General features: G+C 45.5%; 1 protein-coding gene across 7 annotated transcripts in view; it reads right to left on the bottom strand.

Moving 5' to 3' along the window:
* Nucleotides 1–24736, bottom strand: part of MGMT (O-6-methylguanine-DNA methyltransferase) — a 273109-nt gene that overhangs the window by 123689 nt on the left and 124684 nt on the right. The gene's annotated exons all lie outside the window — the stretch shown is intronic.

Genomic DNA, 24736 nt, shown 5'->3' with positions numbered 1-24736 from the left:
GCCTGCACTGTGGGTCTGAGCTGTGGGAAAACATCCACTTGGGACTCAGCCGAGACCATCAATGTGCTTTATTTGTGAGCCCCAGCAGAAACGCAGACTGACTTAACTTCTCCCTGAAGACCATCCATGTGAAGGCACAGCCTTCATGAAGAACTAGAAGGTGACATCGCTCACACAAACAGCGCCGGTGACTAAGTTACTGCATTTATACTGCCTAACCATCCTGTTTCTGGAAATGGAGTTAAAACCTCATGCTTCATCATAAAAGGACCTGAAAGAAAATTCTAATATTCTAAAGCTCTAAACTAGCCACAGATAGCCTACAACATGAACATATTCCATCAAAGAATACAAAACATTTCATTACATACTCACAGTGTCCACAGTGCATCTTGAGTGTGCGTGTTGCAGGGATGGAGGGGGGTGGGTAGAGACGGTACTAACTTTACTAGCACAGTGATACCTACCTGTGTCCCCTCAAAACCAATACTCATAAAGGTATTTTCACAGAGAACACACAGCTCTGAGCATCTGCATACTTGGCATATTAGACAGAAAAGAAAGCAACTGCTCCATGAAACCCCCAATTATTCAGAGTACTTTTGGGAAATTTGAGCCACTTAAAAGGGAAATCCTACTAAATGCCTGATATCCCGGGGTCAGGGAGGTGAAGTGGGGCGGGGACCCCTTCTCTCAGGTGGGGCCCAGGACACGCGGCCACGTCAGCAGGCGGCGGAACAGTCCAGACTGCGCACGCCGCCCCCCGCCCCCCACGGCTCCTCTGGGAGCTGCTGTGGGCCGCAGGCTTCCGAGGGTGGCAAGGGAGCCCTGCAGAGCAGGGGTGGAGTTTGGATTTAGGCCTTCTAAATGGCTGCTCAGGCCTCCTGTGAGGAAAGACTAGATTCTGTCTCCCGGAGATGACAAATTCCTCTATCTTCCTTTCAAACCGGAAGAAAAGGAAGATGTGGGAAGCCAGTTAAATTTTACTTCAAATCAAGTTTCTTCAACAATTTTAACACTCCAGCAAGTTTCATCCTTATTCCAGTTGGGATTCCTAACAGGTGGAGCTGTTCTCCCCTCAGAACCTACACTTCAAAGTGGACTCAAGCACAAGCCTGGGGGCCCTCCTGGCTCAGAGCACAAACAGGGATGTCATGAGCTGCTTTCCACACCAAGTGCACCGCTTTGCCTCCACAACGCTCTGGGAAATGACCTGACGCAGGGCTGGAGCCTGGCTCCATGAAGACCGGCTGTCCCAGGCCAGCAGGCTGGGCACAGAGCCTCGCAGCAGCAGCAGGCCAGGCCACAGGTGCAGAAGGGGAGCCCAGGGCCAGCATGCTGGGGACGCACCAGGAACAGCGCCCACAACTGCCCTGCTGATCAGTTACACGTGAAACGCACGTTAAGGGAAAATGTCTGCTTGCTGGAAATTATGCTCAATTTTATTTCTGTGTTCAAAAACCTATGTGGTAAATTCATAAAGTTTTTTTTGAGAAAAATTTAAATTCATTTCTCAGAAGCAAATTCCATAAAGTTACGGTTTTGATGAACAGACCAGTAGGAAAAATGAAGAGTAAAGTTCTATTTCTACAAAAGTATCTTATACAGAAAATGCCCCAAAGTATCTGAAACTGCTTTACAGCCGTATTTTGCCTAAATACCAAACTCCTCATTAACGGAATCAAATATTTTTATTACCAGCCAGAATTAAAACAAAAAAATCAGATGCCTCCAAAGTAGTCATTCTAATGCCATCTCCACTTAATGACTTTGAACAACAAAGACTCACTCCGAACAAAACGAGAAAGTGGATGCAAACACTGTAAAGCAGGAAAACAACTTACTCTTCATTCCTCTCCAAAACGTAACTCTTGGCCACAATCACTCCATACTATGGGATTCTTTCTCTACTTTCCTTCCAGCTTTGGGAATAAACTAAACCACTTAGATGACAGTCAAGTTTCTAAAATAAGTAACAGTGATGACTCCCAGCTGAAATGCAGCAGGTATTTATATGAGAGCAAGATATGAAGCACTGTAAACGAGAGGCCTCTTCCGATGAAATCCCATGGCTGTAGAAGGGGGCCTCTGGTGGGGACCCAGGAGCACAGGTTTCTTCCCTGTGCCTTGAGGTCCAGGGCCAAGTGCCAGATAAAGACATTAAAAAAAGAAAAAAATCCAACAGTCCCGCATCAGGAACACAGAGAGTCACTGAATCATAACACTGGGGTGAAACGGAATTCCTCGTTGTGGAAGCTGCTTTATCTGATTTGGGGAAGCGGGCAGGGCGAGAAAGGCAGATTCCATTTTCTTCAGGTTTGTTTTCATTAGACTCGTTACAGAAGCTCTAGTCTGTCCCTGGGGAGTCCCAGCTTAGTTTAGCCTGTCACCATCTCCAATTAACGAAGCCACCATCTCCAGTTAACAAAGTCACATATGTTAGAGAGATCCACGTGTTAAAAATAGTGACTGGATATTTTTCAACCCCTTCCCACACCCCCCAACACAAGCACTTCCTGGGTATGTCCAGTCCTCCTCTGATTTCTCAAACTTGAGTATCTAATTACACTAGAACTGAGGAATAAACACGGGACGTACAGGTCCGATAGGGTACTGTTCTTCTCCAAGCTTTCCAGACAGACCCCAGAGCCACTGTTCTTCCTCTGAATTCCTAAGCCTGAAGCCTGCTGAGCCTGGTCACCCATGGAGCACCATTCAGTGCTAGGGACTCTGGGGGTGTCCCCTTGGACATAGACAGCATCAACCACACCCTCTCCCAAGGTCTCTGCTGCTCCCTGAACCTAACGGCAGCCAAACAGAAAGCACTCTCTATAATTTGCTTTACACAAGTCCTAAAATCAAGGTTGCAAAACAATTTTGGCTTTGATGGGTTAGTAGCTATGAAAATGCTAACTGTAAGCATTTTGCAACTTGTAAGCAATTGCATTCATCTCACACACTAGTGAAGTAATGCTCAAAATTCTCCAAGCAAGGCTTCAACAATACGTGAACCGTGAACTTCAGATGTTCAAGCTGGTTTTAGAAGAGGCAGAGGAACCAGAATTCAAACTGCCAACATTCGCTGGATCATGGAAAAAGCAAGAGAGTTCCAGAAAAACATCTATTTCTGCTTTATTGACTATGCCAAAGCCTTTCTGTGGTCACCACAAAGTGTGGAAAATTTTTCAAGAGATGGGAATACCAGACCACCTGACCTGCCTCTTGAGAAATCTGTATGCAGGTCGGGAAGCAAGTTAGAACTGGACATGGAACAACAGACTGGTTCCAAGTCGGGAAAGGAGTATGTCAAGGCTGTATATGGTCACCCTGCTTATTTAACTTATATGCAGAGTACATCATGAGAAACGCTGGACTGGATGAAGCACAAGCTGGAATCAAGACTGTCGGGAGAAATATCAATAGCCTCAAATATGCAGATGACACCACCCTTATGGCAGGAAGTGAAGAAGAATCAAAGAGCCTCTTGATGAAAGTGAAAGAGGAGCGTGAAAGAGTTGGCTTAAAGCTCAGCATTCAAAAAACTAAGATCATGGCATCTGGTCCCATCACTTCACGGAAAATTGATGGGGAAACAGTGGAAACAGTGGTAGACTTAATTTTGGGGGGCTACAAAATCACTGCAGATGGTGAATGCAGCCATGAAATTAAAAGACACCTGCTCCTTGGAAGGAAAGTTATGACCAACCTAGACAGCATATTAAAATGCAGAGACATTACTTTGTCAACAAAGGTCCATCTAGTCCAGGCTATGGTTTTTCCAGTAGTCATGTATGGATGTGAGAGTTGGACTATAAAGAAAGCTGAGTGCTGAAGAACTGATGCTTTTGAACTGTGGTGTTGGAGAAGACTCTTGAGAGTCCCTTGGACTGCAAGGAGATCCAACCAGTCCATCCTAAAGGAGATCAGTCCTGAATGTTCACTGGAAGGACTGATGTTGAAGCTGAAACTCCAATACTTTAGCCGCTTGATGCAAAGAACTGACTCATTTGAAAAGACCCTGATGCTGGGAAAGATTGAGGGCAGGAAGAGAAGGGGACGACAGAGGATGAGATGGTTGGATGGTATCACTGTCTCAATGGACTTGAGTTTGGGTGAACTCCGAGAGATGGTGATGGACAGAGAGGCCTGGTGTGCTGCAGTCCATGGGGTCACAAAGAGTCAGACACAACGAAGCGACTGAACTGAACTGATAGCCATCACTATAGCTCTGTCCATATTCAATACTAACCTCATCTATGTGAAATCATATGGAATTCAATCAAGGAAGTAACATTACATTAGATATTTATATTATTCAAGACTATGTAAACTAGATAGCATTAGGTTCCACAATTTATTAGTCCATTGACAGTTTACAATATCATCATTTAATTTCAAGGCAAACAATCTGGATATCAAATTGAGGTAAACATATGCAATCTGAGAATTATTTCCAGAGCTTTCAAAGTGGAACCATACCTCGGCTTAAAAGCCAAAACATGGTAAAAATGTGATGCAAAGATGAGAAAATATTTAACACAGCGGGGAACTGAATCTGGGGCAAGGTGACAGAATCACTCACGTGAGATGACACCAATCACATCTCAGCCTGGGAAGCAGGTGTTCCCTACTTAAGTACAGAGGGCCCTGCAGCCAAAACTCCTCCTTTCTCAACACGCTTTAACACTCTTCATAAACACACACACACAACTAATGAGCACACCAGAAAACTTACCACTTTTAAGTTGTGAAACCCACAGACATCCCCTCAAGAGGATGAAGCAGATGAAATTAAACAAGTCTATGCCATAAACCACTGCTCTTAATCAACTGTGGTACAACAAATCACCTGTTCCCCCTGTTACAATTACTCCTCTTTAAACAAAAAAGGGATAAACACATAAAAAATATCTATATATTGTATTCTGTCTTGTCCTATTAAAGCATTATGAGTTCTAGGAGTTAGGAGGACAGCTCTATTTACAGCAAATGATTCACAAAATTCAGTGAATCAACACTTTCTAATTAAAATTACACATGGACTGCAAGAAACACAAGGTGGAATCAAGATTGCCGGGAGAAATATCAATAACCTCAGATATGCAGATGACACCACCCTTATGGCAGAAAGTGAAGAAGAACTAAAAAGCCTCTTGATGAAAGTGAAAGAGGAGAGTGAAAAAGTTGACTTAAAGCTCAACATTCAGAAAACGAAGATCATGGCATCTGGTCCCATCACTTAATGGGAAATAGATGGGGAAACGGTGGAAACAGTGTCAGACTTTTATTTTTTGGGGCTCCAAAATCACTGCAGATGGTGATTGCAGCCATGAAATTAAAAGATGCTTACTCCTTGGAAGGAAAGTTATGACCAACCTAGATAGCATATTAAAAAGCAGAGACATTACTTTGCCAACAAAGGTCCATCTAGTCAAGGCTATGGTTTTTCAGTGATCATGTATGAATGTGACAGTTGGACCGTGAAGAAAGCTGAGCACCAAAGAATTGATGCTTTTGAACTGTGGTGTTGGAGAAGACTCTTGAGAGTCCCTTGGACTGCAATGAGATCCAACCAGTCCATTCTAAAGGAGGTCAGTCCTGGGTGTTCTTTGGAAGGATTGATGCTAAAGCTGAAACTCCAATACTCTGGCCACCATATGTGAAGAGTTGACTCATTGGAAAAGACTCTGATGCTGGGAGGGATTGGGGGCAGGAGGAGAAGGGGACGACCGAGGATGAGATGGCTGGATGGCATCACCGACTCGATGGACCTGAGTTTGGGTGAACTCCGGGAGTTGGTGATGGACAGGGAGGCCTGGTGTGCTGTGGTTCATGGGATCACAAAGAGTCGGACACGACTGAGCGACTCAACTGAACTGAAAGTAAGAGCATTTTATTTTGATTTCTATTTTAAACAAATATTTCTAAAGGACTGCTTAAAGCAAAAGCAATGGCTTAGAGTTTATAACAGAAGTAAAATCCCGACAATAAGTATGCAAAGAACAGTAAGGGGCAACTGTTGTGCAATTCTTACATTTTATGTGAGGTCAGCAAATACCATTTCAAAGTAGATCATGGGACGTGAAAGATACAGACTGTGTACCCTAAGCCACACTGTCCAAAGTGGCAGCAACTACCACAAGTGGCTATCAATATTTAAATTACTTCAAGTGGAATGCAATTCAATATTCCTTTCTCCTGCTTCTACTGTCCATAGGGCAAGTATGTGATAGTCACATGTGGCTAGTGACAACCATCCCCAACAGCACGGACACTGCACATTTCCCAACTACTAGGAGTTCTAGTTCATGGTGCTGCTAGATAAACAAAATACTCAATTAGGGTAGAAAACTAGGGGAAAAAACAAATGGAAAAATGGAAAACAATCCGCAAAATGGTAGAACAGACTCACTGTACACACTGATGTGTACATTAACTGTAACATTCCAAATAAATGGTGCGAGACTGGCATACTGGATAACCACATACTGTCTTCAAGAAACACACTTAAAAAAAAAATAGGTTAAAAACCAAAGGATGGAAAGGTGTGCAAGTACATCTCAGAGATACTGTGAGTTAAGTTCCAGACTACTACAGCAAAGAGAGTATCACCATAAAGCCAGCCACAGAAATGTTTTGGTTTTCCAATACATATAAAAGTTATGTTTCCAAACAGCCTAGTAACCATGAAAGAGCATTATGTCTAAAAGGACATTGGACATGCTGCTGCTGCTGCTAAGTCACTTCAGTCGTGTCCGACTCTGTGCGACCCCATAGACAGCAGCCCACAAGGCTCCCCTGTCCCTGGGATTCTCCAGGCAAGAACACTGGAGTGGATTGCCATTTCCTTCTCCAATGCACGAGAGTGAGAAGTGAAAGTGAAGTCGCTCAGTCGTGTCCGACTCTTTGCGACCCCATGGACTGCAGCCTACCAGGCTCCTCTGTCCATGGGAGTTTCCAGGCAAGAGTACTGGAGTGGGGTGGACAATGGACATACCTTAATTAAAAAATAATTTATTGCCAAGAAATGCTAACCACCACCTGACAATGTAGGGTGGCCACAAAACCAATTTGTAAAAAAAAAAAAAAAGCAATGAAGACATAATAAAATGAAATGTGTTTGTATACCACACAAAGACTGATTATGGTAAATCTGGCAATATAAAATCAGGGTTAACTTCAGAATAAGAAAAACTAACAGGGATGAAGATGGATGTTCATAATGTTAAGCAGTCAACTGATAAAAGGATCATAACAATTCTAAATGCCTGAGTACCTAGTAATAAAGTTTCAAAATACATGAAGCAAAAATTGACAGAACTAAAAGGAGAAAAGAGCCAAATCTATAATTAGAAATTTTCCACACTCCTTTCTGTTACAGAATAAGGAGACAGAAAAACAGGGACGAGATGGAAGACCTGACCAACACCATCAAACAACCTGCCCCAACACACACCTGGAGAAGACGGCACACCCCAGAGCCCACTCTTCTGATGCACAGGGAGCATCTGGCTGCACGGACCACGTAGGGAAATCGACACATTTCTAAACAGCCCAAGAGTCAAAGAAGGAAACATAATGGCAACAATAAAACATCTCAAGTAGAGTAATGGAAGCAAACCCCATGGAAATCTGCGGAACAGAGCCAAAATATTGCTCACAGGATAATTTACAACTGTGATCATGTATCACAGAAGAAAGTCCACACCAATGACCTAGTTTATAATCTCTAAAAAGAAGAGCTAAAATTATATCCTAAGAAGAAAGAATGGTTTGCCTTGGAAACGAACAAAGATCATTTTGCCATTTTTGAGAATGCATCCAAGTACTGCATTTCAGACTCTTCTGTTGACTATGATGGCTACTCCATTTCTTCTAAGGGATTCTTGCCTACAGTAGTAGATATAATGGTCATCTGAGTTAAAGTCACCCATTCCAGTCCAATTTGGTTCGCTGATTCCTAGAATGTCGATGTTTACTCATGCCATCTCCTGTTTGACCACGTCCAGTTTCCCCTGATTTGTGGACCTGACCTTCCAGGTTTCCTATGCAATATTTCCCTTTACAGCATCAGACTTTACTTCCATCACCAGCCACATCCACACCTGGGTGTTGTTTATGCTTTGGCTCCATCTCTTCATTCTTTCTGGAGTTATTTCTCCACTGATCTGTAGCATACTGGGCATATACCGACCTGCGGAGTTCATCTTTCAGTGTCATATCTTTTTGCCTTTTCAAACTGTTCATGGGCTTCTCAATGCAAGAATACTGAAGTGGTTTGATATTCCTTTCTCCAGTGGACCACATTCTGTCGGAACTCTCCGCCAGGAGCTGACTGTCTTAAGTGGCTCTATGTGGCATGGCTCATAGTTTCACTGAGGTAGACAAGGTTGTGGTCCATGTGATCAGATTGGCTAGTTCTCTGTGGTTGTGGTTTTCATTCTGTCTGCCCTCTGATGGACGAGGATACGGCAAGGCAAACCATTCAATATTACAGTAATCCAAGTCTATGCCCCAACCATTAATGCCGAAGAAACTGAAGTTAAATGGTTCTCTGAAGACCTACGACACCTTCTAGAACTAACAACAAAAAAATATGTCCTTTTCATCATAGGTGACTAGAATGCAAAAGTAGGAAGTCAAGAGATACCTGGAGTAACAGGCAAGTTTGCCTTGGAGTACAAACTGAAGCAGTGCAAAGCCTAAGAGAGTGTTGCCAAGGGAACAACTGGTCATAGTAAATACCTCTTCCAACAACACAAGAGATGACTCTACGCGTGGACAATACCAGATGATCAGCATCGAAGTCTGACTGATTACATCTTTGCAGCGGAAGATGGAGAAGCTCTATACAGTCAGCAAAAACAAGACTTGGAGCTGACCATGGCTAGATGATGAACTCCTCACTGCAAAATTCAGACTTCAACTGAAGAAAATAGGGAAAACCAGACCATTCATGTATGACCTAAATCAGATCCCTTACAATTTTACAGTGGAAGTGACAAACAGATTCAAGGGATGTGATCTGATAGACAGAGTGCCTGATAAACTATGGATGGAGGTTCCTGACACTGTATAGGAGGCCATGATCAAAACCATCCCCAACAAAAGAAATGCAAAAAGGAAAAATGGTTGTCAAGGAGGGCTTAAAAATAGCTGCGAAAAGAAGAGAAGTGAAAGGAAAAGGAGAAAAGGAAAGATAAACCCATCTGAATGCAGAGTTCCAAAGAACAGCAAAGAGAGACAAGAAAGCTGTCCTAAGTGATCAATGCAAAGAAATAGAGGAAAACAAGAGAATAAGAAAGACTAGAGATCTCTTCAAGAAAATTAGAGACACCAAGGGAACATTTCATGCAAAGATGGGCACAATAAAGGACAGAAATGGTATGCACCTAACAGAAGCAGAAGATATTAACAAGAGGTAGCAAGAATACACAGAACTATACAAAAAAGAACTTAATGACCCAGATAACCACAGTGGTATGATCACTCACCTAGAGCAAGACAACCTGGAGTGTGAAGTCAACTGGGCCTTATGAAACATCACTGTGAACAAAGCTAGTGGAGGTGATGGAATTCCAGCTGTGCTATTTCAAATCCTAAAAGATGATGCTATCAAAGTGCTGTACTCAGTATGCCAGCAAATTTGGAAAACTCAGCAGTGGCCACAGGACTGGAAAAGGCCAATTTTCATTCCAATCCCAAAGAAAGGCAATGCCAAAGAATGTTCAAACTACCACACAACTGCACTCATCTCACACGCTAGCAAAGTAATGCTCAAGTTCTCCAAGTGAGGCTTCAATAGGACATGAACAGAGAACTTCCAGATGTTTAAGCTGGATTTAGAAAAGGCAGAGGAACCAAAAATCAAATTGCTAACATCCACTGGATCACAGAAAAAGCAAGAGAGTTCCAGAAAAACACGTGCTTCCCTGACTATGCTAAAGCCTCTCACTATGTTTAGTTCAGTCACTCAGTCGTGTCCAACTCTTTGCAACCCCATGGACTGCAGCACGCCAGGCTTCCCTGTCCATCCCCAACTCCCAGAGCTTGCTCAAACTCAGGTCCATCAATTCAACAATGCCATCCAACCATCTCATCCTCTGTTGACCCTTTCTTCTGCCTTCAATCTTGCCCAGCATCAGGGTCTTTTCCAAAGAGTCAGTTCTTCACATCAGGTGGCCAAAATACTGGAACTGCAACATCAGTCCTTCCAATGAATATTCAGGACTGACTTTCTTCAGGATGGACTGGTTGGATCTCCTTACAGTCCAAGGGACTCTCAAGAGTCTTCTCCAACACCACAGTTCAAAAGCATCAGTTCCTTAGCACTCAGCTTTTTTATGGTCCAACTCTCACATCCATACATGACCACTGGAAAAACCATAGCTTTGACCAGATGGGCCTTTGTCGGCAAAGTAATGTCTCTGCTTTTTAATATGCTGTCTCAGTTGATCATAGCTTTTTTCTTCCAAGGAGAAAGGGTCTTTTAATTTCATGGCTGACTATGTGGATCACAACAAATTGTGGAAAATTCTTAAAGAGATGGGAATATCAGAGCACCTTACCTGCCTCCTAAGAAATCTGTATGCAGGTCAAGAAGCAACAGTTAGAATCCAGACATGGAACAAGGGACTGATTCCAAATTGGGAAAGGAGTACATCAAGCCTGAATACTGTCACCCTGCTTATTTAACTTGTATGCAGAGTACATCATGTGAAATGCCAGGCTGGATGAAGCACAAGCTGGAATCAAGATTGCCAAGAGAAACATCAATAACCTCAGATAGGCAGATGACGCCACTCTTATGCAGAAAGTAAAGAGAAACTAAAGAGCCTCTTGATGAAAGTTAAAGAGGAGAGGGAAAAACCTGGCTTAAAACTCAACATTCAAAAAACATAAGATCGTGGCATCTAGTCCCATCACTTCAAGGCAAATAGATGGGGAAAGAATGAGACTTTATTTTTGGGGGTTCCAAAATCACTGTAGATGGTGACTGCAGCCATGAAAATTAAAAGATGCTTGCTCCTTGGAAGCAAAACTATGACAAGCCTAGACAGCATATTAAAAAGCAGAGACATTACTTTGCCAACAAAGGTCTGTCTAGTCAAAACTATGGTTTTTTCCACTAGTCATGTATGGAATGTAGATGGACCATAAAGAAAGCTGAGTGCCATAGAACTGATATTTTTGAACTGTCATGTTGGAAAAGGCTCTTGAGAGTCCCTGGACTGCAAGGAGATCCAACCAGTCAATTGTAAATTAAATCAGTCCTGAATATTCCTTGGAAGGACTGATGCTGAAGCTGAAACTCCAACACTTCAGCCACCTGATGCGAAGAGCTGACTACACTGGTAAAGGCCCTGACGCTGGGAAGACTGAAGGCAGGAGAAGGGGACGGCGGAGGATGAGGTGGTTGGAGGGCATCACTGACTTGATGGACAAGAGTTTGAGCGAGCTCTGGGAGCTGGTGATGGACAGGGAGGCCTGCCGTGCTGCAATCCATGGGAGCACAAAATCTGACATAACTGAATGAATGAACTGAGAAATAAAGAAGGAATTAAGAAATAAGAATCAGTGAAATACGAAACTGAAGAGGGCAATAGAAAAAAATCATAGAGCAAAACTGGTCTTTGAAAAGATTGATAAATTGGTAAACCTTTAACGAGACCAATCCAAAGGAGAAAGAGGGGAATGCCCCTGTCAAGAACTAAGAAAAGGACAGTAGAACACGGTATCATGACCTCAAAGGGACACTGAGGGTGAGTTACAAACAAGTAAGGGCACTAAGTGCAGCAACTTATACATTAAATTATTAATACCATTCCCGTAAAGAAAAGTCTAGGCCCCAGATGCTAGCAAACATTTATGGGAAAAATAGAAATCCTAAATAAACACGTTGAAACAGCAGAGAAAGAGGCAATACTTGCCAATTCATTTCATGAGGCCAGTATTACTCTGATAAATAAAGCCGGAGAAAGCTATTATTAAAATACTACAGACAAAAAAGTCTCCTGAACAATACAATAATTCTTAATTTAATCTTAGTTCTTATTTAATCCTTAAAATATGAGCAAATACATAGCAGCATTATTTACATATTTGTTTCTACACACCCAGAAATCATGCTAGAATTATACACGCACACATATATACATAGAGTGAGATGGGAGGAGGTCAATGTGTGTGTTTATTTTCAAGGAAAAGACATTTATTACACGTAGGAAAGGTTAAACTTTAGAAAAATCAATGTATTTCATGTATTTCCAATAAAAGAAAAAGAAACCACACAAACATTTCTACAGATGCAAAAAAGGCATCTGCCAAAATCATACCTGTTCCATCATAAACTCCTAGCCTACAGGAAAAGAGAACCTTCAACCTGTAAAGAGAATGCGCGAAGAGCCCATTTGTTATGTCTAACAGTGATCACTGGGGTTCCACCCCTAGACCAGGAGCAGGGGGCGGCGTCCTCTGCCACCACTCCTGCTCAGAGAGGTATGCTGACCCCAGTCAGCACAACATGCCAAGGGGAGTAAAGCATACAGATGGCAAGGGGGGAAATACAATTCTCAGACAAGAGGGTCATGCACATAGAAGATTCCAAAGAATCCTCAAAAAATAAAAAAAGTCACCAGAACTAATAAATATATTTAGTAAATTCACAGAATGAACAAGTTTACAAAAAGCTCCTGTGTTTTACTCACTAGCAAGGAAAAACTGGAAAATAAAAATACAACCTGTTTCTGAAAAGAATCAAAAACATGTGAAAAAACTAAGGATAAATTTAAGTATATATACACCCCCAAATCACGAAAAAAGAAGACAAGTAAATATACTCTGACCACAGAGCAAGAGTCGAAAGTGTGAACTCTCTCTACAAACTGACCCACAGACTCAGTGCAACCCCATCAAAATCACAACTGGCTGTTGGGGTACAAATCAATAAATTTATTCCAAAATGGAAACATGTACAAAGAATCAAGAACAGCCAAAACATTTTTTAAAAAGACCAAATCTGGATGACTTGTCCTAGGACACCAAGACTTCCTAAAAGAATAAAAAATAAAACTCGAGGCGATGAGGGGCAGGCGTGCGGACACAGAGAGCGGAACCAACGCAGCCAAGGAGCAGCCTGCAGACACAGCCACTGCCACGGGGCCAAACGGCTGGGGGCGGGCGCACCCGGGGCAGGGGTCACTGCGCGAGCAGAGGCACTGCGCGCCCTTGGGAGGGATGAGCCCAGCGCCACACGATTCAGGCACAGGGCGGCACCGCCCTGAAAGTAAGGCCATGAAACACAGAAAACAAAACCTAAGAGGAGACTACTGCGAGCTCGGCCTAAGAAGATATTTCTTAGATAGGAGACTCGGAGTCCAAACCATCCAAGAAAAAAAAATTTCCTGCTCTTAAAATGATACTGTTAAGAAAAATGAAAAGATAAGGCACAGACTGAGAGGTGATATTCTCAATACATTTATCTGCAAAGCACTTGTAATAGAATTTTAAAAAAAAACTTAGAATTCAATAGTAAGAAACAACTCAAAAAAAAAGAAGGGTGTGTGTGTGTAATGAAACACTTCATAAGGAATGGCCAATAAGTCATGGCAAGATGTTCAACCTAATCAGGCAAATTAAAATCACAATAAAATTCCACTATACTAGTCAAACTGCTAACATGTAAAATACTGACAACACCAAGTGCTGACAAGGTTCTGGAGCAACTCTTTAACACATTGCCAATGGTAATGGAAAATTATTTAACTGCTTCAGAAAAGTTCAGTAACTTATCAAGTGAAATACACTCACACTGAGATGCGGCAGCTGCATTGCTGGGCATGCACTCAAGAGAAAGGAGAGCGCATGTCCACATCAGGGCTTCCACGCTCAGGCGCATATGCGCCCAAGAGAAAGGGGAGCATATGTCCACAAAAGGGCTTCCACACTCATGCGCACATGTGCCTGAGAGAGAGGAGAGCACATGTCCACAGAAGGGCTTCCACGCTCAGGCGCACATGTGCCCAAGAGAAAGGAGAGCGCATGTCCACAGAAGGGCTTCCACGCTCAGGCGCATATGTGCCCAAGAGAAAGGAGAGCGCATGTCCACAGAAGGGCTTCCACGCTCAGGCACATAGCAGCTCTACTCATCAACAGCTGGAAACTGGAAGCAACAGGATTGTCCACCAAAAGGAGAAGAGAGAACCATGCTGGGGTTCCCCCATACAACAGCAAAGAGTATGCTACTGATGGGGCTGTGTGCACGGATCTCAAAATCATTATGTTGAGTGAAAGAATGTGGACACAAATCTATGATTCCACTTGTACGCAATCGCAGGAAAGACAAGTCTAGTCAATGAAGGGCCACCTGGAGCAAGGGACACGCGCTGTGACCAGGGCAGCACACAGGAGCCTTGCGGATGGGGGGTTACAGGAGTGTGTGCTCACTCGTCGAAATTCACTGAACTGTGTCCTCGATATGGGCATTTTGTGTAAATTATGAAGTCAATGAAGGTGATATTTTTAAATGTACACAAATATTGAAGTCTAGTTAAGTTTTCAAACACTGGTATGGTCATAAATTCTGTAACTACTTTCTTTTGTAAGTAAACGCAACAAAAGAAATGGCAAAAAAAGCAAAATGGCTGTCTGAGGAGGCCTTACAAACAGCTGTGAAAAGAAGAGAAGTGAAAAGCAAAGGAGAAAAGGAAAGATATACCCATTTGAATGCAGAGTTCCAAAGAATAGCAAGGAGAGATAAGAAAGCCTTCCTCACCTATCAATGCAAAGAAATAGAGGAAAACAACAGAATGGGAAAGACTAGAGATCTCTTCAAGAAAATCAGAGATGCCAAGGTAACATTTCATGCAAAGATGGGCTCCATAAAGGACAGAAATGGTAGGGACCTAAAAGAAGCAGAAGATATTAAGAAGAGGTGGCAAGAATACATGGAAGAACTGTACAAAAAATATCTTCATGACCCATTTAATCATGATGGTGTGATCACTCACCTAAAGCCAGACATCCTGGAATGTGAAGTCAAGTGGGCCTTAGGAAGCATCACTACGAAAAAGCTAGTGGAGGTGATGGAATTCCAGTTGAGCTATTTCAAATCCTGAAAGATGATGCTGTGAAAGTGCTGCACTCAATATACCAGTAAATTTGGAAAACTCAGCAGTGGCCACAGGACTGGAAAAGGTCAGTTTTCATTCCAATCCCAAAGAAAGGCAATGCCAAAGAATGCTCAAACTCCCACACAATTGCACTCATCTCACACGCTAGTAAAGTAATGCTTAAAATTCTCCAAGCAAGGCTTCAGCAATACGTGAACTATGAATTTCCAGATGTTCAAGCTGGATTTAGAAAAGGCAGCGGAACCCGAGATCAAATTGCCAACATCCGCTGGATCATGGAAAAAGCAAGAGAGTTCCAGAAAAACATCTATTTCTGCTTTATTGACTATGCCAAAGCCTTTGACTGTGTGGATCACAATAAACTGTGGAAAATTCTGAAAGAGATGGGAATACCAGACCACCTGACCTGCCTCTTGAGAAACCTGTATGCAGGTCAGGAAGCAACAGTTAGAACTGGACATGGAACAATAGACTGGTTCCACATTGGGAAAGGAGTACGAAAAGGCTCCTTTATTGTCCACCCTGCTTATTTAATTTATATGTAGAGTACATCGTGAGAAACACTGGGCTGGAGGAAGCACAAGCTGGATCAAGACTGCCGGGAGAAATATCAATGACCTCAGATATGCAGATAACACCACCCTTAGGGCAGAAAGTGAAGAACTAAAGAGCCTCTTGATGAAAGTGAAAGAGGAGAGTGAAAACTGGCTTAAAGCTCAACATTCAGAAAATGAAGAACATGGCATCTGGTCCCATCACTTCAATAGACGGGGAAACAGTAGCTGAGTTTATTTTTCTGGGCTCCAAAATCACTGCAGGTGGTGACTGCAGCCATGAAATTAAAAGACACTTGCTCCTTGGAAGGAAAATTATGACCAATCTAGACAGCATATTAAAAAGCAGAGACATTACTTTGTCAACAAAGGTCCGTCTAGTCAAGGCTATGGTTTTCCAGTAGTCATGTATGGATGTGAGAGTTGGACTATAAGGAAAGCTGAGCGCTGAAGAACTGATGCTTTTGAACTGTGGTGTTAGAGAAGACTCTTGAGAGTCCCTTGGACTGCAAGGAGATCCAACCAGTCCATTCTGAAGGGGATCAGCCCTGGGTGTTCATTGGAAGGACTGATGTTAAAGCTGAAACTCCAGTACTTTGGCCGCCTGATGCAAAGAGCTGACTCATTTGAAAAGACCCTGATGCTGGGAAAGACTGAGGGCAGGAGGAAAAGGGGACGACAGAGGATGAGATGGTTGGCTGGCATCACTGACTTGATGGACATGGGTTTGGGTGGACTCCAGGAGTTAGTGATGGACAGGGAGGCCTGGCGTGCTGTAGTTCATGGGGCTGCAAAGAGTCGGACACGACTGAGTGATGAACTGAACTGGACTTTATTTTGTACTGAATCCTGAGCTAGTGACTGAAGACAGTGGAAAACCATATTCTGTTATAGAAAAGTTTCACAAATAAGCAGAGAAAGACATCTAGAATTTACTTTGAGGGGCTGAACTAAAATAAGTTGTAAATGTTTAACTTGTGGTTTTTTAAAAAGCTAGACAGTAGTAGAGACAAATACACAAATAAGAATACACAGCTGTGTTCACACACGCACACACAATTTCTTAGCCCTTTTGGCTAAAAATGTCTTGACGAGTTCTCAAATGGGGTCATGCTGTCTATGAGGAGCAAAACTGGCTTCGTTGTGGAAAAGGACAGGTTTTAGCTATTACGGTGGTTTACAGCCTAACAACAAGCCCAGAGCATATAAACAAATATGCAGCATGGTCTGTGGCAAGAACACTGCACGCAGGAAGGCAGTGTGCTTGGGTGGAAATGTCTGAAGACCTCTCAGGGGTGACAATGAAAGAACCTGTCTGGCAGAAACAGCACCCAAGCACACCCAGCATACAGACGCTGCCAGTTCTGGTGGCTGAATGCAATTTCCACTGAGAAAGCCAGGGTTCCCCAGAGAAAGAGCTGATTTCCTAACAGAGATGGGGAAAACATGACATAAAGCTGTATTATATTAAGGCACCCGAAGCTAAGGATGTGCTCCAGGAGTGATGGGACATACACGTATAACACGAGCATCATGCTGAAATGCTCCCACTGGCTGATCTCGGACAACTTAACGACGAATTAAAAGCCAGTAAATAAAAGGTCCACTGAGTCCACACTGACGTGAATCTACTGATGACAGGGAAGAAAGGCAAGCCATCTCTCACGGAAGAGAAGGGGAGCTCAGCCACGGGTGCATGGCGAACCAGTAAGTGAAAGGTTCACGCGGGGAGGTTGCAGGATTCCAACAATCTCCCTAACTACACAGGGAGTCACCAGCACTTTGCAGGGGGCCCCAGCCTCACCAAAAGAGCCAACTTCACATCATCAACTTCAGGATAAAGTGTCAGGTGTACTGGGGACAATGCATCACCTCCAGGGTCTTCCTGCTCAAAACTCGTCTGATCATGATTTTGCAACTGAAACTCTAACTGAGGAAGACCTGGCTTATGGTGTCTTCAAAATGTTCAAGGTCATGAAGAAAACTGGGAAACAGTGTCAGCTTTAAGGTGCTTTGCACTGATGGAGTGAGTCCCGCTCTGGCGAGGATAGGTGATGAGGTGGACATGGGCTGTGGAGGAGACGCTGCTGTGTCTATGGTAACGTCCGGACGTTGATCACTGCATTCTGGTTGTGTAGGGGAATGCTGTTCTTAGTGACGATACACTGGAGCACTGGAAAAGGTCAGAGTAGACTGTGAGAAAGTTGGGAAACTCACCAACAAAGATCTATATGAAAAACTCCTTTCCTCCCCTTTTTTCTTCCCTGCAGAATGGGCCCAAAGAAGAGATCAAAACCAGAAATGTCCAAGAACAGGAGCAGGGGCTTACTAAACTGACTGCCGACTGACCTTTGCAGAGCACAAACTCGGCCGGGTGCCCAGGTGAACCCTCGACTTTAGGACAGAGTGCTCCAGCTTGTTTGGCAAATTTCCCCCTGGGCCTACCTGAAATATACCTTCCTAGGGGGCCTTCTCCAGCTCCTTCTCAGACAAGGCTATGTATCCATAGCACCCTAACTCTCTCTGGCTCAACTCAATACAGATTTAACTATTTAATAGTGTAATTCCTCCAACAGGGCTGATAGCCTCGTGCAAAGATGAAGGCATTTCTCTGGTCCACTGCTGTGCATGCGAACCCACCACTAGGTGTGGACTTGCCAGCACACAGCCAGCTGAAACGAAAACTCAGCAGAATGAGACAGAAATCTAATAAAAACAGCAACAGAAAAATCTCTTTAAAAAAGTCTTTAGGGATACCAAATAAGTTCTATTAATGTGACTCTAAATTCTTTTCCCCATTAGGGCTCTTTGAAAACAAAGAGTCCTGTGTAACTCCATCTCTGGTACAAACTGGGCATTCTGGAAAATTCCAGCAATACTTCAGATGAGGAATTGCTGACACAGCTGTGCACTGGGCCTCCAAGGGTGCCCCTCACACCCAGGAAGGTGTGGATGGGAAGGGTAGCTGGAAGAGGACCCTTTTGGACAGTGAACCCGCCAGGCTGGGTGGCGAGAGAGAGTGCACCTTGGGGGCCTGCAGCTACAGAGAAAGCTGGCGGCGCTCCAGGCTACAGAAGCTGAGCGGCCAGGGCCAGGGGCACAGACGCCAGCTCTGCACGCAAGGAAGACGGACTCTACAGAAAGCATCCATGTTTCCGGGAATCCCTCCTCGTTCAGAGAGGAGGGGCACGGACGGGCTTGCAGCGGACAATGACAAAGGGAAGTCAAGGACCTTCCCCGCCCAAGCTGACTCGGGGGGCAGGAGCTGTCTTCTGAGACACACTTGCTGGCATATCGCGGCCTTTGTCCTAAGGAAGCCCCCTTTCCTTCCAGCCCGGGCACAGCCTCCGTGCCCATCCCCCTTCTCGTCCCTGCTCCTCCATCCCACCTGGCTTGTCCTCCTGGGCACCTGAGAGCCCCTGCACAGCAGCAGCTGCCCCTCGGGGCATGGCTGCCTCGCCAGCCCGGTGTGTCTGTCCTCATGGTGGGCTCCAGTCCATGCTCCCAGCTTCCACTTTTCACGCAGGACACCTCTGCTCCCTGATCCTATCACAAGCTAACTGTGGAAGCAGTCTTCATTCGCCAAACCAATGATTCTGGAGCGGCCACCAGCAGGAGCCTGCTCCCCTCCTCCCCAGGCTGGAGTGAACCCGGGAGCCCCCACACCCACCTCCCACCACCAGCATCTGCTTGTGTCCCCACTCCCTCCTCCCCTCAGCACTTCAGGGCTGAGGCCTCTGCACACTACGGATCCTACACGCTGAAGCCCAGGCCACCTTCCTCCCCAGACTGGATGCGACACTGTGCTACGTGGGGGCTGGAAGAGACAGACCCTGTCCCCACCCTGTCATCAACCTAAGTCTCAGGATCTGCTGGCCCAGAAAATAGCACCAACCCAAGTTCAACACGCAACAAGGTTGCATGTGCAGGACGCAGGTAGTGCTCGAACTGGGGACTAAAGAAAGTGTCCTGGACACTAACACGTGTTCCTGAAGACAGGCAGGAATGTGGTGGGCTGAAGTCAGAGAAAATCTTCTCTGTTATAAAAGCATGCAGTGCAGTCACCGACAATGGAGATTTTTGCCCTCCAACATCCGCTGGATCATGGAAAAAGCAAGAGAGTTCCAGAAAAACATCTATTTCTGCTTTACTGACTATGCCAAAGCCTTTGACTGTGTGGATTACAATAAACTGTGGAAAATTCTGAAAGAGATGGGACTACCAGACCACCTGACCTGCCTCTTGAGAAATCTGTATGCAGGTCGGGAAGCAACAGTTAGAACTGGACATGGAACAACAGACTGGTTTCAAATAGGAAAAGGAGTACATCAAGGCTGTATATGGTCATCCTGCTTATTTAACTTCTATGCGGAATACATCATGAGAAATGCTGGGCTGGCAGAAGCACAAGCTGGAATCAAGATTGCCGGGAGAAATATCAGTAACCTCAGATATGCAGATGACACCATCCTTATGGCAGAAAGTGAAGAAGAACTAAAGAGACTCTTAATGAAAGTGAAAGAGGAGAGTGGAAAAGTTGGCTTAAAGCTCAACATTCAGAAAATGAAGAACATGGTATCTGGTCCCATCACTTCATGGGAAATAGATAGGGAAACGGTGGAAACAGTGTCAGACTTTATTTTTGGGGGCTTTAAAATCACTGCAGATGGTGACTGCAGACATGAAATTAAAAGACACTCCTTGGTAGGAAAGTTATGACCAACCTAGATAGCATATTCAAAAGCAGAGACATTACTTTGCCAACAAAGGTCCATCTAGTCAAGGCTATGGTTTTCCCAGTGGTCATGTATGGATGTGAGAGTTGGACCATAAAGAAAGCTGAGTGCCAAAGAATTGATGCTTTTGAACTGTGGTGTTGGAGGACTCTTGAGAGTCCCTTGGACTGCAAGGAGATCCAACCACTCCATTCTAAATGAGGTCAGTCCTGGGTGTTCTTTGGAAGGAATAATGCTAAAGCTGAAACTCCAGTACTTTGGCCGCCTGATGCAAACAGCTGACTCATTGGAAAAGACTCTGATGCTGGGAGGCATTAGGGGCAGGAGGAGAAGGGGACGACAGAGGATGAGATGGCTGGATGGTATCACCGACTCGATGGACATGAGTTTGAGCGAACTCCAGGAGTTGGTGATGGACAGGGAGGCCTGGCGTGCTGCAGTTCATGGGTTCGCAAAGAGTCGCACACGACTGAGCAACTGAACTTAACTGAACTGAACCATCAGATGATTCGGGACACTCATAAAAGCAGTTTTAGAAGCTTAGAGTTCTGAGTAAAACCTCCATCCCCATCCTCCCCCTGGAATACAGTATGGAGAGGAAGAATAGAGCCCCAAGCCTACACAGGACAAACAGCACTGAAATCTCATCGCCACAGGGGAGGCACCGCCCAGGTGGGGCTGATGGAGGCAGTTTAAGAGCTCCTCCGACCCTCCTACCAGAGGACGAGCTTTCTCTTACAACCCAGATGAACAAATCTACTAACTTCCAGGAAGTAGAAACAAGTAGAGAGTGACTTTCTCTTAAAATCACACCTGCCCATTCACTCTACGCAATGAAAGAAAACGCCGTTTATGTCAAAGGCAAGATATTCATAACCTTTCCCCTCCGTTTCTTCATTCCACACGCACACAAAAATCCTGCAAATCTCTACTCAATTGAGAGCAAAAACACGCGCTTCTTAAGTAAGGCTTAACACAGGGAGAAGGAAAAGCACAATGGAAGCCAGAATGTAAACCGTGTGGGGAGCAGCAGAAACACTACACTTAAGAAACGTGAGCCTCCAGCACCAGCCCTGGAATGAACAGCACGCTGAAGTCTGGTGTCAATTTAAATGCATTGAACACCAGAAAAATGCCCCCAACCAGGGCTTCAAACTTGTACAGCACATTTCCACTCAGCCCAACTAGATTGCCTGTCACATCTGACACGGCTCGTCAAAAGTTATCCTTCACTGCTCATGGGCAACATCGAGGTCAAGAGACCAAGTACAATGGGCCAACCCATCCCCATTTTTTCCCTTCAGAGCAGCAGATATTGAACTCTAAAATGACAAGACAGAGCAGCTTGAAACGGCTGCCAGAGAAACAGAAGCTGTCCAAGGCCGCTGATCTGAAGGAGAAAAAGCAGTGCGTGTGTGCGTGTGTCAGGGTGAGGATCCTCTGACAGTCTTGCACGAAGAAGCCACAGCCAGCACCAGGAGCTCAGGGGCTCTGCTCCCGGCAGCAAGACAAGCTCTCTGGCCCAGGGGGCGGTGGGGAGGACCAGCCCGCACAGCGCTGGCCTGACAGCGCCTGGTGCACGCGGGTGGGGCGGCCCGCTTCCTCTTATAAGGGCCCATCTCACCCTCCGCCCCCACTGCTCAGCCTGGAAAAGGAAGGGAGCTCTGACACAGGCTACAGCGTGGACACACCGAGGACGTTACCCAGAGAAAGGAGCCGGTCACAGAAGCGGGGCTCCTGCGTGGCAATGAGGGTCAGGGGCGCGGCACAGAAGCAGCGTGGGGCGCGCGGCTGGGGGCGGGGGCTGTGGGCAGGCTGCCTAGTGGGCAGAGTGTTCCAGGTGGGGGGTGAGGACGCTGTGGAGACAATGGTGGTGATGGCTGCACAACAGCTTGAATGTGCCTGGATGCACACTGTGCACTGAGCCACACGCTTGAAAACGGCAAAGACGGAAAATATCGAGTTACTTGTATTTTACCACAGTTTAAAAAAAAAACCCTTTTACCCTATGTGTAAAAGGTTTACCCACAGTAAACCCACCAGTTTACTATTAATTAAAAGCAAAGTTGGACAGCGACCATTTCTTTCAGGTACGTGCTCCCTTGTGCACAAAAAAGGAGCTGGGTTCTGATGGAAGTTAAATTGGAGCTCTGGTGAGGCTCTTTTAGACCTTTTTATATTAAAAGAAACACTGGTATTGTAAAATTTCAAAGTAGAACATGACATATAATGACATGGCAGCAAACCCCCAGAGCCAGGGGAAGGGCAGCAGTGTTCCCCAGAGACACGGGGAACCTCAGAGGGCACACACCTGGCCCAGCATCCAGGCACGCAAGGAAAGGGGTCCACCCTTGGGGGGCAGGGCTCAACTGAGTACAAACCCGGCCAAACGCCCAAGCTGCACGGACGACGCTGGAACCACCAGGCAAAATGTGGACCAAGGACGCCGCTTCTGGTTTTAATTGTTGGGAAGGAAAGCACATTTGTTATCTGATTCCTGCGAAATGACTTCCTCTTGCTTTCATTCTGCATCCCAGTCCTTAGGGACTTCTCTTCCCTGTTGGGCCCAAGACACTGAAGCAGGCTCTATTTTTACATGAACCTTCCAGAACAGATCCTGAAGGCCCCGGCTGATTCCAAACACCCTCAGTTATGTTGTCCCCAAATAGCATGGTTTCCCTATCCCAGTGCAAACAGGGATTAAAAAATAAAATAATAATGTTTTAGACAGACTGGCTCCGCAGGAGGGCTGCAGCTATGTGTCTGAACTCAGTCATAACAGGGTGTGTAACCATTTTAAAGCATGGCCCAAACAATGTTACTAAGGCTCCCACCTGTATCTGGAGAGGACAGAGTGTAAGCAGTGCTCCAGAGGCAGGGGGTTGGCAAGGAGGAAAAGGGCCCAGAGATACTCAGAGCTGGCATGAGGGTCCCGGGCAGCCTGATGCCAAACTGAAAGACTCCCTTAACCAAACAACCAATAAAATTACTTCAAAACAGTGGGATAGTTAAGTACCCTGCCTCGCGTTATCATTAAAGGGTGAAAGTCAGTAGGCTCTGAGACCAGCCCAGTTTCCCTGCAAAGTGCTTCTATCGACATGGGGCCACCGCCCAGCAGGGTCGAGGGGGAAAGAAGCTTGCCTGCCCATGGCCCTGCACATGACCACTCACGCAAGCAGTGTGCACTGGTGCTGGTAGGGGCCTGACGACACGGAGGTCCACGTTTCGGCATTGAAACTGCGGCGCCTGCGAGACTCCTCTCCAGGGCCCACACCACACCTGCAAACTCAGGCAGGTTCTGAGCTGTATCACGTGCTGCTGCCCTGGACGGGAAGCACATCCTTCACAGCTCCGGCCCTCCCAGAGGGCGGTCACGGCCAATGCCAGGCTGCTGCGGGGAGACCCAGGCCCGAGCCCCGGCCTCAACCTGGGATGACGTGGAAGGCCGCTTGCAGCCCCAGCGCACCCCAGAAGGCAGGCTGTCACCTCACTTGCAAGCAGGTGACTGCAGGCCCTGGCTTCCCCCAGCCTGGTCGTGCCTCTCACCCTTCCCAGAGAGTGTACATATACCGGAGGAGTCCTGCTCAATAAATCGGCTTCCCTGGTGGCTCAGTTGGTAAAGAATCTGCCTGCAATTCAGGAGACCCCAGTTCAATTCCTGGGTCAGGAAGATCCCCTGGAGAAGGGATAAGCTACCCACTCCAGTATTCTTGGGCTTCCCTTGTGGCTCAGCTGGTAAAGAATCTGCCTGCAATGCAGGAGATCTGGGTTTGATCCCTGGGTTGGGAAGATCCCCTGGAGAACGGAAAGGCTACCCACTCCAGGATTCTGGCCTGGAGAATTCCATGGACTCTGTAGTCCATGGGGTCACAAAGAGTCGGACATGACTGAGCGACTCTCACTTCACCCAATAAATCATGTGCATGCAGCTTCCACCTGAGTTTGTTTCAGGGGCCTCTGAAATAAGCCCCTTTTATGTCTATGATTTGATGCATTCACTCATTCTCTACACTGTGAAGACTGCAAACTGAAAACCAACTCAGGATGAAATACCAAAGCCTAAGAATCAGAGGCACAGTGAACTACTGCCCATCAAATCACCCTGTTATCTGGGACCTTCACATCTCATTTCTTCAATAGGGACTCTGTACCCTACCGTGTGCCAGATGCTATTCCAGGCCCAAGAGATACGTCAGTGAGTCAAATGGGCAGAGGGTCTGTCTTTGCGGAGCTTGCATTTCAATGGGAGAGACAGGAAAACAAGTAAATACTGAATTACATGCGAGACTGGGCTCGGCAAACTTTCTCCCAGGGA

The sequence above is a fragment of the Ovis aries genome, chromosome 22 (genome assembly GCF_016772045.2).
Source record: "Ovis aries strain OAR_USU_Benz2616 breed Rambouillet chromosome 22, ARS-UI_Ramb_v3.0, whole genome shotgun sequence".
Taxonomy (NCBI): Eukaryota; Metazoa; Chordata; class Mammalia; order Artiodactyla; family Bovidae; genus Ovis; species Ovis aries.
Note: the sequence above shows the minus strand (reverse complement) of the source record. Positions and strands in the feature narration are given on the sequence as shown.